General features: G+C 37.2%; 1 long non-coding RNA gene across 3 annotated transcripts in view; it reads left to right on the top strand.

Moving 5' to 3' along the window:
- Positions 1 to 12226, top strand: part of LOC123333339 — a 232398-nt gene that overhangs the window by 90632 nt on the left and 129540 nt on the right. The window lies entirely within an intron of this gene.

Genomic DNA, 12226 nt, shown 5'->3' with positions numbered 1-12226 from the left:
CAGAAGTTTGGGGAGGGAGGGAATAAAGTAAAAGAGAGAGTGTTATATCAAGGAGAACGGCAATACCACTGACAAGTCAGCATGTATTCCAATACAGATTCTTTTTGATTTTTTAATTAAAAAAGGGAGAGATCGGTGAAGCTATTTGGCATGCTTGTCGAGGAAGAATGATTTTCATAGTGCAGAAAAACGAAATAAAAATAAAATAAGTAGAAAGTAGGGAAAGGGAGGCACATTAGAAGTAAATATGCATCATCATGGGGGTGATAATTGGTAAGGTGAGCAGAGAGAGTTAGGCTACAAACCCACTTGAAGTGATGGGTTCATATTGTGAGTCATAATATGATTCAGTTCAGTTCAGTCACTCAGTCGTGTCTGACTCTTTGCGACCCCATGAATCGCAGCACGCCAGGCCTCCCTGTCCATCACCAACTCCCAGAGTTCACCCAGACTCACGTCCATCGAGTCAATGATGCCATCCAGCCATCTCATCCTCTGTCATCCCCTTTTCCTCCTGCCCCCAACCCCTCCCAGCATCAGAGTCTTTTCCAATGAGTCAACTCTTTGCATGAGGTGGCCAAAGTGCTGGAGTTTCAGCTTTAGCATCATTCCTTCCAAAGAAATCCCAGGGCTGATCTCTGGCAGGGAGTAAAGCAAATTGGGCAATTATTACCCAAGTCCATCCAATCAGTCTCAAGAGCCTATTATGAGTCCATTTTAAATGTCTTTCAGATTTGCTATTCCCATCTCCCATTTCTTTGATTAGAATGTCCCTTGTCATCAGCAAGCTCTGTGCATTGTGAAATGTTCTCTTAACAATTGTCTCTTAACTCCCACCCAGGAATTGTTCCCTTCTCCAATCCTTGCTGTGTGCTATGTCAATGGATCACCATAAAGCTCTGTTATCATCTTGTCTTTTGATATGATTAGTCACATCCAGGATGTAAGTGGCAACAGTGAACTAGGGCCAGAAAGCCAAGGAAAACCATGAGAACATCTTGAAACAATGTACACAGCCTTGAGTATCTCAAAGGTACTTGTTCCATGTATAGAGTACAGATGAGGATTTCTTAAATGCACTTGACTTTTAGAGGTCCTGCTCGCCAATGATAATGTCTGTTGGAAAGTACTGTTTAGTTCAGTGTCTGCTCACCTTATAGAAAAGGGCCAATGTAAGAAATATGCAGAGCTTTCTGTGGTTTTCTGCTATAGAATACAAGTAAGGATCAGTTCAGTTCAGTTCAGTCGCTCAGTCGTGTCTGACTCTTTGCGATCCCATGAATTGCAGCACATCAGGCCTCCCTGTCCATCACCAACTCCCAGAGTTCACTGAGACTCACGTCCATCGAGTCAGTGATGCCATCCAGTCTTCTCATCCTCTGTCATCCCCTTCTCCTCCTGCCCCCAATCCCTCCCAGCATCAGAGTCTTTTCCAATGAGTCAACTCTTCGCATGAGGTGGCCAAAGTACTGGAGTTTCAGCTTTAGCATCATTCCTTCCAAAGAAATCCCAGGACTGATCTCCTTTAGGATGGCCTGTTCGATCTCCTTTCAGTCCAAGGGACTCTCAAGAGTCTTCTCCAACACCACAGTTCAAAAGCATCAATTCTTCGGCACTCAGCTTTCTATGGATAGTAAGGTGTTAAAATTTTACTAACAAATATATCACAGCATCTAAAATGAAGTAAGAGCACAAAGATTTTAAATTGATTAGGACCAACTGAACAAGGTTGTTTCTGTCAATTATTTTTGGAAGGCAGTGGTAGGCAAGATGGGAGAAGAGTTTAAAGATTATTTTTTATATATATATATATATATATATAGGTTTATAACATATTTAGAAAGCTGCTACTGCTTCTGCTAAGTAATGTCAGTCGTGTCCGACTCTGTGCCACCCCATAGATGGCAGCCCACCAGGCTTCCCCGTCCCTGGGATTCTCCAGGCAAGAACACTGGAGTGGGTTGCCATTTCCTTCTCCAATGCAAGAAAGTAAAAAGTGAAAGTGAAGTCGCTCAGTCGTGTCCGACTCCTAGCGACCCCATGGACTGCAGCCTACCAGGCTCCTCCATCCATGGGATTTTCCAGGCAAGAGTACTGGAGTGGGGTGCCATTGCTTTCTCCCATTTAGAAAGCTACTAAGCAATAATTAGAACTGTGTACATAGCTGTTTAAAGCCTGGTTTGTGTCTCTCTCAATGTGCTAAGGATTTTCAGTGTTTGTTCATGGGAAAAAAAAGTTAATATAACTTATATAAGTGAACACAGGGACCCTGAATTTAGCATACCTTTTTTTTTTTTGCATTTTCCTTTGAGGAATGATTTAAATAAAAATTATGGCGTACAATTTATAAATGATTTAAAACCTACATTTCTCTGAACACAATATTCTTTCAATGAAATAATTACTGGATTGGAAATCAGCTCCAGGTACCTTCACTGGTTTTATTGAGTAACATTTTATCCCTCATCTGTAAATATGAATCTGCTAAAATACTTAGGGATAAATTTCTATTATTGTTCCTTTATACAATATCTTTGAGTTTACTAGAAGGAAAGAAAACCAATTTTTACAATCTCTACACCTTTTTAATATGTATATTTTTTGAGGATGTTTATCTTTAAGCAAAGCACAGGCAAGTTTTAGAGTTGGTTTCAAAATATAAATTGTCATTTTATTAGTTACTAAATCAAGAACACTTCTCTGTATTACTTCTAAACAGTTGTTGTCTTGTAATATCATTTGTTCCCCAAAGCACTGGAGTTGACTCAGTGTGGAGGTGTTCACTAATGATCTTTTGAATCATCTGCTCCTCCATAATTTTTATCCCTGTGTATTAGGAAGCTTATAACATATTGCTAATTTCACTAATGGACTGGTGCACTGGGACGACCCAGAGGGATGGTATGGGGAGGGAGGCGGGAGGAGGGTTCAGGATGGGGAACACATGTATACCTGTGGCAGATTCATTTTGATATTTGGCAAAACTAATACAATTATGTAAAGTTTAAAAAAAAAAAAAAAGAAATGTAATGAATTGTATGGGTTTCCAGATTATTAAATGAATGACCTTTAAGCTGATGTTTCAGTGTATACTCCAAACTCATAATCCATAATTGCATGGAGATATTTTTTTTACAATTTTGTGGTCTCTTAACTTAATATCATACTTAATTGCACCACCTGCTATTTCAATTTGGCTAGTTAATTGTCATCGACATGTAACACAACTATCTTTTTAGCTGTGTATCACACAGGTATAATGGAAAGATAAAATTATCTCTCAACTAGCATATCTTAATTATTCTAAAAAAATAAGTAAACACTCTTAAGACAGACTACCTCAAAGCAGGTGTGTGTGTGTGTGTATATATATATATATATATATATTTACAATTAATTTCATATTATCTATTTTTCTAATTCCTGCTTTAGTTCCTTTATTGCACTTATTACACTCTGAATCTACCTTGTTTGTTTACTGGCTTTTTGTCTCTCTTCCTCACTGTAGCATCTGTAAGCAAAGGGAAATTCTGTCGTGTTTCATGCTGTATTGTTACTGCATAGAACAGCATTTGTCAAATCATAGACTTTAAATAAATAGTCACTTGACATATTCTGTCACTGAATGCTAGATTTAAAGCTATATTTAATCGCAACATCTAATACCTCTCTTCAAAAAAAGTATAGGAACGTTTTATTAATAATAAAAAAACAATGGGCTTCCCAGGTGATCCAGCGAGTAAAGAATCCACCTGCAATGCAGGAGCCGCAGGAGACATGGGTTCAGTTTCTGAGTGGGGAAGATGCCCTGAAGGAGGGCATGGCAACCCACTCCAGTATGTCTGCCTGGAGAATCCTATGGACAGAGGAGCCTGGTGGGCTACATTCCATAGGGTCACAAAGAGTTGGACATGACTGAGCGATTAAGCATGGACACAGCACAGATAATATATTTGCGGACTAAACTATGAATATACTAAATCAGATTTTTAATCTACCTATGAGTATCATGTGTCCATGTTCCAATCATTTTTAAGATAAATGGAAATGTATTAATTAAAAATAATTTCTAAAAATTCAGCTCAGCATGGGGTTAGAATAAGAACCAGACCTTATTTCAAGAATATATTCCTAAAGTAGAAGCACAGTTCTTTTTTAATCAAAGAAAACTAAGAAGTTAAGAACAAACAGAATGCATGTTCAAATGGGAAGCTACGAATTGCTTTTAGGAAGCATATTAAAATTTTTACGTTTATTTCAGTTCAGTTCAGTTCAGTTGCTCAGTTGTGTCCCACTCTATGTGACCCCATGGACTGCAGCATGCCAGGCTTCCTGGGCATAAGTAAACTCCTCCAACTCCCAGAGTTTAATCAAACTTACGTCCATTGAGCTGGTGATGCCATCCAACCATCTCATCCTCTGTTGTCCCCTTCTCTTCCTGCTCTCAATCTTTCCTAGCATAAGTGTCTTTTCCAATGAGTCAGCTCTTCGCATGAGGTGGCCAAAGTATTGGAGTTTCAGCTTCAACATCAGTCCTTCCAATGAATATTCAGGACTTATTTCCTTTGGGATGAACTGTTTGGATCTCCTTGCAGTCCAAAGGACTCTCAAGAGTCTTCTCCAAAACCACAGTTCAAAAGCATCAATTCTTCACCACTCAGCCTTCTTTATGGTCCAACTCTCACATCCATACATGACCACTGGAAAAACCATAACTTTGACTAGATGAACATTTGTTGGCAAATTAATGTCTCTGCTTTTTAATACACTGTCTAGGTTGGTCATAACTTTTCTTCCAAGCAGCAAGCAACTTTTAATTTCATGGCTGCAGTCACCATCTGCAATGATTTTGGAGTCCAAAAAAATAAAGTCTCTCACTATTTCCATTGTTTCCCCATCTATTTGCCATGAAGTAATAGGACCAGATGCCATGAAATTAGTTTTTTGAATGTTGAGTTTTAAGCCAACTTCTTCCCTCTCCTCTTTCATTTTCATCAAGAGGTTCTTTATTACTTCTTCACTTTCTGCCATAAGGATGGTGTCATCTGCATATCTGAGGTTATTGATATTTCTGCTTGCAATCTTGATTCTGGCTTGTGCTTCATCTAGCCCAGTGTTTCTCATGATGTGCTCTGAATACAAGTTAAATAAGCAGGGTGACAACATACAGCCTTGATGTACTCCTTTCCCTATTTGGAACCAGTCTGTTGTTCCATGTCCAGTTCTAACTGTTGCTTCCTGACCTGCATACAGTTTTATCAAGAGGCAGGTCAGGTGGTCTGGTATTCCCACCTCTTTAAGAATTTCCCACAGTTTGTTGTGATCCACACAAAGGCTTTAACATGGTCAATGAAGCAGAAATAGATGTTTTTCTGGAACTCCCTTGCTTTTTGATGATTCAGTAGATCTTGGCAATTTGATCTCTGGTTCCTCTGCCTTTTCTAAAACCAGCTTGAACATCTGGAAGTTCACGGTCCACGTACTATTGAAGCCTGGATTGGGGAATTTTAAGCATTACTTTACTAGTGTGTGAGATGAGTACAATTGTGTGGTAGTTTGAGCATTCTTGGGCATTGCCTTTCTTTGGGATTGGAATCAAAACTGACCTTTCCCAGTCCTGTGACCACTGCTGAGTTTTCCAAATTTGCTGGTGTATTGAGTGTAGCACTTTCACAGCATCATCTTTTAGGATTTGAAATAGCTGAACTGGAATTCTATCACCTGCATTAGCTTTGTTCATAGTCATGCTTCCTAAGGCCCACTTGACTTCTTATTCCAGGATGTCTGGCTCTAGGTCAGTGATCACACCATCGTGATTATCTGGGTCATGAAGATCTTTTTTTGTATAGTTCTTCTGTGCATTCTTGCCCCTCTTATTAATATCTTCTGCTTCTGTTAGGTCCCTACCATTTCTGTCCTTTATTGAGTCCATCTTTGCATGAAATGTTCCTTTGGTATCTCTTATTTTCTTGAAGAGATCTCTAGACTTTCCCATTCTATTGTTTTCCTCTATTTCTTTGCATTGATTGCTGAGGAAGGCTTCCTTATCTCTCCTTGCTATTCTTGGAACTCTGCATTTAAAATGGGTATATATTTCCTTTTCTCCTTTGCTTTTTGCTTCTCTTCTATTCACAGCTATTGGTAATGCCTCCTTAGGCTTCCATTTTGCCTTCTAGCATTTCTTTTTCTTGGGGTTGGTCTTGATCACCACTTCCTGTACACTGTTATGAACCTCTGTCCATAGTTTTTCTGGCACTCTGTCTATCAGATCTAATCCCTTGAATCTATTTGTCACTTCCACTGTATAATCATAAGGGATTTGATTTAGGTCATACCTGAATGATCTAGTGGTTTTCCATACTTTCTTCAATTTAAGTCTGAATTTGACAATAAGGAGTTCATGATCTGAGCCACAGTCAGCTCCCGGTCTTGTTTTTGCTGACAGTATAGAACTTCTCCATCTTTGGCTGCAAAGAATATAATCAATCTGATTTCAGTATTGACCATCTGGTGATGTCCATGTGTAGAGTCTTTTCTTGTGTTATTGGAAGAGGGTTTTGCTATCACTTGTGGATTCTCTTGGCAAAATTCTATGAACCTTTGCACTATTTCATTCTGTACTCCCAGGCTAAATTTGCCTGTTACTCCAGGTGTTTCTTGACTTCCTACTTTTGCATTCCAGTCCCCTATAATGAAGAGGACATCTTTTTTGGGTGTTAGTTCTAGAAGGTCTTGTAGGTCTTCATAGAACCATTCAGCTTCAGCTTCTTTAGCATTACTGGTCAGAGCATAGACTTAGATTACTGTGATATTGAATAGTTTGCCTTGAAATGAACAGAGATCATTCTGTTGTTTTTGTGATTGCATCCAAGTACTACATTGACTCTTTTGTTGACTATGATTGCTATTCCATTTCTTCTAAAGGATTCTTGCCCACAGGAATATATATAATGATCATCTGAGTTAAATTCACCCATTCTAGTCCACTTTAGCTCACTGATTCCCAAAATATCTATGTTCACTCTTGCCATCTCTTGTTTGACCACTTCCAATTTGCCATGATTCATGGACCTAACATTCCTGGTGCCTACACAATATTGCTCTTTACGGCATCGGACTTTACTTCCATCACCAGTCACATCCAGAACTGGGTGTGGTTTTTACTTTGGCTACGTCTCTTCATTCAAAGATAAATTTGAATCAAGCAGCATCCAATCTAGTATATAGAAAGGAGCTCTGAGAAGCTATACAAAAATTAAAGAATTTTGGAGGCAGAAGGGAACAGGAGCCAGAACGTTATACTAGGCAAAAGTTGATTGGTTACTTTCCTTTAGGGGTTGGCTGGGATCTTTTGGGCAGATTTCCTCACTTCTAATAAGGAGATTCCTAATTGACTGGTATAACATTCCATTTCTGGGAGAGCTGAAATTGTAAGTACATCTTGGTTTGGTCATGTGCAGCTTAGCATAAGTGACTCCATCTGAAGCCTATTGTCTTATTTTTAACAAGGGGAAAGGTAACTAAACGATTTTTGAAAATATCCTAGAATGTGTAAGTAATCTATAAGTAAAAATGAAGTGAAACATGCAAAAACGGCAAGAGGTGCTGGATATTATTGAATGCATTGGAGAATTGGGTTTGATTGGAGTTGTTTGGCAAATAAGACTAGAAGAAAGGTTTGGGTGTTGCTAACCAAGCTTTCCATTCCATTCCAAAAAAAATGATATTTAATTTATTAATAAACAGAATCATTAAATGTTTCTAAAGATGGATGTGAAATTGTAAAAACCCTGCTTTTGTGTGATTTGTATAACCAGGATTAGTCGTTGTGATGGAATGAATGTAACATAAGGCAGGAGAGTAGGTAGTGAGTGTCTAAAATTGGTCAGAAAGTTACCAGGCACTGCTGAGACTGAATAATGGTTCTGGGACTTGACAGCATATTTAAAGAGAAAAGGGGCTTCCCTGGTGGCTCAGATGGTAAAGACTCTGCTGCAGTGCAGGAGACCCAGGCACAATCCCTGAGTCGGGAAGATCTCCTGGAGAAGGGAGTGGCTACCCACTCCAATATTCTTACCTGGAGAATTCCATGGACAGAGGAGCCTGGTGGATTGCAGTCCATGGGGGATGCAGAGAGTCAGCATGACTGTGCAACTAACACTTTCACTTTTGAGGAGGCAAAGTTAGGAATCTCTAGGACTTAGGGTAAGCTCATAAACTAGTGCTGGACTATGATCCCCATGCTGATTTTGATCAGTTCACCAACTGTTCTAAAGAGGAAGCCCTTACACACATCCTATCTGTCCCATTTTTTGTTAGCCCTAAAAAACGGTGGTGGAATATAAGGTTCATTTTGGGGGCCAACCATTGCTTTTGTAAAAAATCTAAATTAAAATTTTTATCAGTATTCTCATTTTTTGAAACCTGGGAATATCAACAGAATATCTGTCCCCATATTCTACTGTATTTTGCAAGTACACTTATTTGTGACTTATTAGGAATTTTAATGATTATCAAAGATGTATTTCGTAGCATTGAGTAGTATAATACGAAAGGGACAGGCAGTTCTATTTCTGTTAAACCTCCGATTTCCAATCTATCAAGTTTTGTTTTTGTAAATTGTATTATTTATAGTGGCTAAGCTTAAGGTGAGTTTCTTCAAGAATACTACCTTCCAGGACCGTATGCCTCCTCCTTCTTACGAAAAAACATATGGGGTCATATGTTTCTGTTCTATGTGCTACCCTTCCAGACTTTGTATACGACTTATGCTCACCTTAAGTTTTAACTTTAATACTTTATTCATTTAAAAACTTCCAATATAGAGAAAATACTGGAAGATTTTGCTTAGGAGCAGAGAATGTACCTTTCTTTCTTTTGGGATCCTCATTTTCCCAGTCTTTTCAAGTATTTTATTTCATCACTTTTTTTGTAAAGTTAAAGTAGCTTTCTGATTCTTCTGTATAGCTATCATAGCAGAACAATGGGAGACTGTCGTGCCAAGGTACTCCATGAAGTCACTGAAATACCAGTGATTCTCTAGGTCATCTCAATTTACACTCTTCCCAGGTTATTGAAAGCCAAGCACTTCTTTTTAGACATGAGAACATTCTTTATTTCCCCTGAGGCATAGTCTTACCAATGTCAACACAAGGCCACAGGCTCTTGGTCTTTTATAATTAGCCACATTTCTCCACTATATTCCCTGAGTTCTGAAATTGAATAAGAAAAAAAAATCCAAATTAGGTTATTAAATTATAGAATACTAGCAAGCCTTTTCATCTTACTGTATGGAATAAAGTTTAGCAAAAAGCCTGTGATATCAAATACTTCAAATGTAATACTCTTAACAGATCATTTAAATAAAATTATTGTCTTCTTTTAATGAATAACCAGTAAAAAACAACATTGAGTTTCTAGTGGCATTTTGGTACCATCGGGGGTGAAGCATAGCACCTATTGAATTATAAAGATTTGTATCACCTAATTAACTAGAAAACTTTAGACACACTATTTGTGTCTTTTTTCTGTTTAAATCAATATAAGCAGTAATTCTAGCCTGGGTATCCTTTTGTGGGATTGATATCTAACTTTGGAGGTATTGTAGGTAGTGTTATTACTGCTTTGTTTTTTGATGTTGAAACATTGTTATGGACCAGAGAGTTTGAGTCCATGGAGCAAAGTGTGTAGGAACCACAAAGGCAGGGCGACCACATGTATTTCAGTTTGTCTGAGTCTCAGTCAGTTCAGTTCAGACCACTTGTCCTCAAGTGATTAGTAACTGTCTTTCACTTTCAAAGTGTCTTAGTTTAGACCATAAATTATATGTCAATTATAAGGCACAGGTTAAACATTTCTTGTCAGCTAAAATCAATACATTCACAGTTGAAAGATGAGACTGGAACTGTGCAAGGGACAGGAAAGAGAACAGTAGAATGAAAAAAGTAGTAAACAGAATAGGGTTTACTTACATAAAGGGCATAATCAACAAGTCATTAGGCTGTATTGCCACACATTAATTTTTTTAGGTCTAATTCCATCTGACTAAGCCTATATCACCAGTGACTAAAATATTCCTTGTTGAAAATTTGGCTAAATGACAAGTGGAGAAAATTGTGTTGATAATAGCCATCAGCCAAGTAAAGCCCATTGTTTGAGCAGCAACATTAATTTGCAATATTTCTTTACCAGAATAGAAATACTTACTGATTCAGTGACAGAATAAGAAATAGAATGTAAGGTTTTAATTCGAGGCTCTATTAAACTACACTTATGGTTGTGAACACAAAGATAAATAATATGAAGAGAGCACTGGTATCCAGATGTGTAAAACAGACACCAGTTGGGGTAGTAAGTGCCTTAAAAAAATAAAGGCTATTCCATTTTAGAAATGAAATGTTCAGTATGTTATATAATTCTATATTTTAATTGAAAATACCTAAAAATATTACCCATAAAATAAGCATTTTTCACACAGAGAGAAATTAAACAGGTTTGCAGTGATGTTCTTGAAATCTTTGCAGAATTTCTAGGCATGATATATTAGATCCTAATGGGACCATACTGTAAAAAGAAAGGAGTCCACAGTTTCATGTTTATGCTAGTATCTTCCTTTCTCTAATAGGGATAACATTGGATAATGTCAAACCCTACTTATTACCAATGAATAAATTTTTGTAATTTATTTCATTAATTTTGTATTTTTATAAGCCTATTAGAAAGAATTAAAATGTTGTGAAAATATAGATTTTGGTTAGTTTTATGATTTACACTTTTGCTATGGTTGCCTTTTTATAACTGTACTCAATTCTGGTTTTTTGATTCAACTGTTACAAAACTCTGGGAGATATTTTATACAATGGTGATATGTGTGTTCGCACAACAAGTATAATGAAAAAGTGATATTAGCCATCAAAGAAGTAAAATTTGCTATGGCAAATAGCTTTCCTTCCTTTTTTAAAAAAACTATTTATTATGCAAACAAAAATCCAAAAAATTACTCTGTGTATTCATTTTTCCATGTCAAATGCATATGCAGCTTATAAGAATTTAACCAAGGTATGTTGTCATTTTTGTTCTTTTACAGTATGTAATATCAAATAGAAAATAGTTTTTATGCATATATAAAGTTTTTGAGATTTACTTCATAGAATTTAGTTGGTCTGGGATAACAAAAAGTTTACTGACCATATGCCTAGTACTAGAAATTTAATTTCTACTTGTGTGCTATATAATGACAATCAATATCTTTAATATATATATTTTTGCATCTTCTCAATTATTTCCTTAATAGAAATTCTTTTGATTGAAATAACTAGATCAAACATAAGAGCTATATAATTTTAAATTTGGCCAAATGCCTGCACATAATTTATAGTGACACCTAAGCAGCTGAGGAATTTTTGTTTTAGTGCAACTCCACAAGAATTCTTTTAAATTATTAATTCAGTTCAGTTCAGTTCAGTTCAGTCACTCAGTCATGTCCGACTTTTTGTGACCCCATGAATTGCAGCACGCCAGGCCTCCCTGTCCATCACTAACTCTCAGAGTTCACTCAAACTTACTTCCATCTAGTCGGTGATGCCATCCAGCCATCTCATCCTCTGTCGTCCCCTTCTCCTCTTGCCCCCAATCCCTCCCAGCATCAGAGTCTTTTCCAATGAGTCAACTCTTCGCATTAGGTGGCTAAAGTACTAGAGTTTCAGCTTTAGCATCATTCCTTCCAAAGAACACCCAGGGCTGATCTCCTTCAGAATGGACTGGTTGGATCTCCTTGCAGTCCAATGGACTCTCAAGAGTCTTCTCCAACACCACAGTTCAAAAGCATCAATTCTTTGGCTCTCAGCTTTCTTCACAGTCCAACTCTCACATCCACAGTAGGTCTAAATGGTCAAATTTTGTTTAATTTGTGATTTTTTTTTAATTTCTAAGATGAATAGATAAGTTTTCTCAATGTTTGTTTAACATTTGTATACTTAGAGTGTGGAGATGGGTTGTGGAGTTTGGAAGGAAAAAGCACTTAGTTTCTGTTGAAATTAGTAACAGATACATCATTGCTTTACTACAACTTTATTATAAGACTAATTTCAAATTAAATGTTGACTCTTCACTCAAATCCTTAACTGAAGATAATAGCAGATGTAGGTAAGATGATTTGTGGGAAGAAAAATATTTGAGCCCTTCTTTAAAATTAATTGGCAGTCAATGATAAATATATTCAGGGCAC

Source organism: Bubalus bubalis, chromosome 4, assembly GCF_019923935.1.
Source record: "Bubalus bubalis isolate 160015118507 breed Murrah chromosome 4, NDDB_SH_1, whole genome shotgun sequence".
Classification (NCBI taxonomy): domain Eukaryota; kingdom Metazoa; phylum Chordata; class Mammalia; order Artiodactyla; family Bovidae; genus Bubalus; species Bubalus bubalis.
This window is presented reverse-complemented; position numbering and strand designations above follow the sequence as displayed.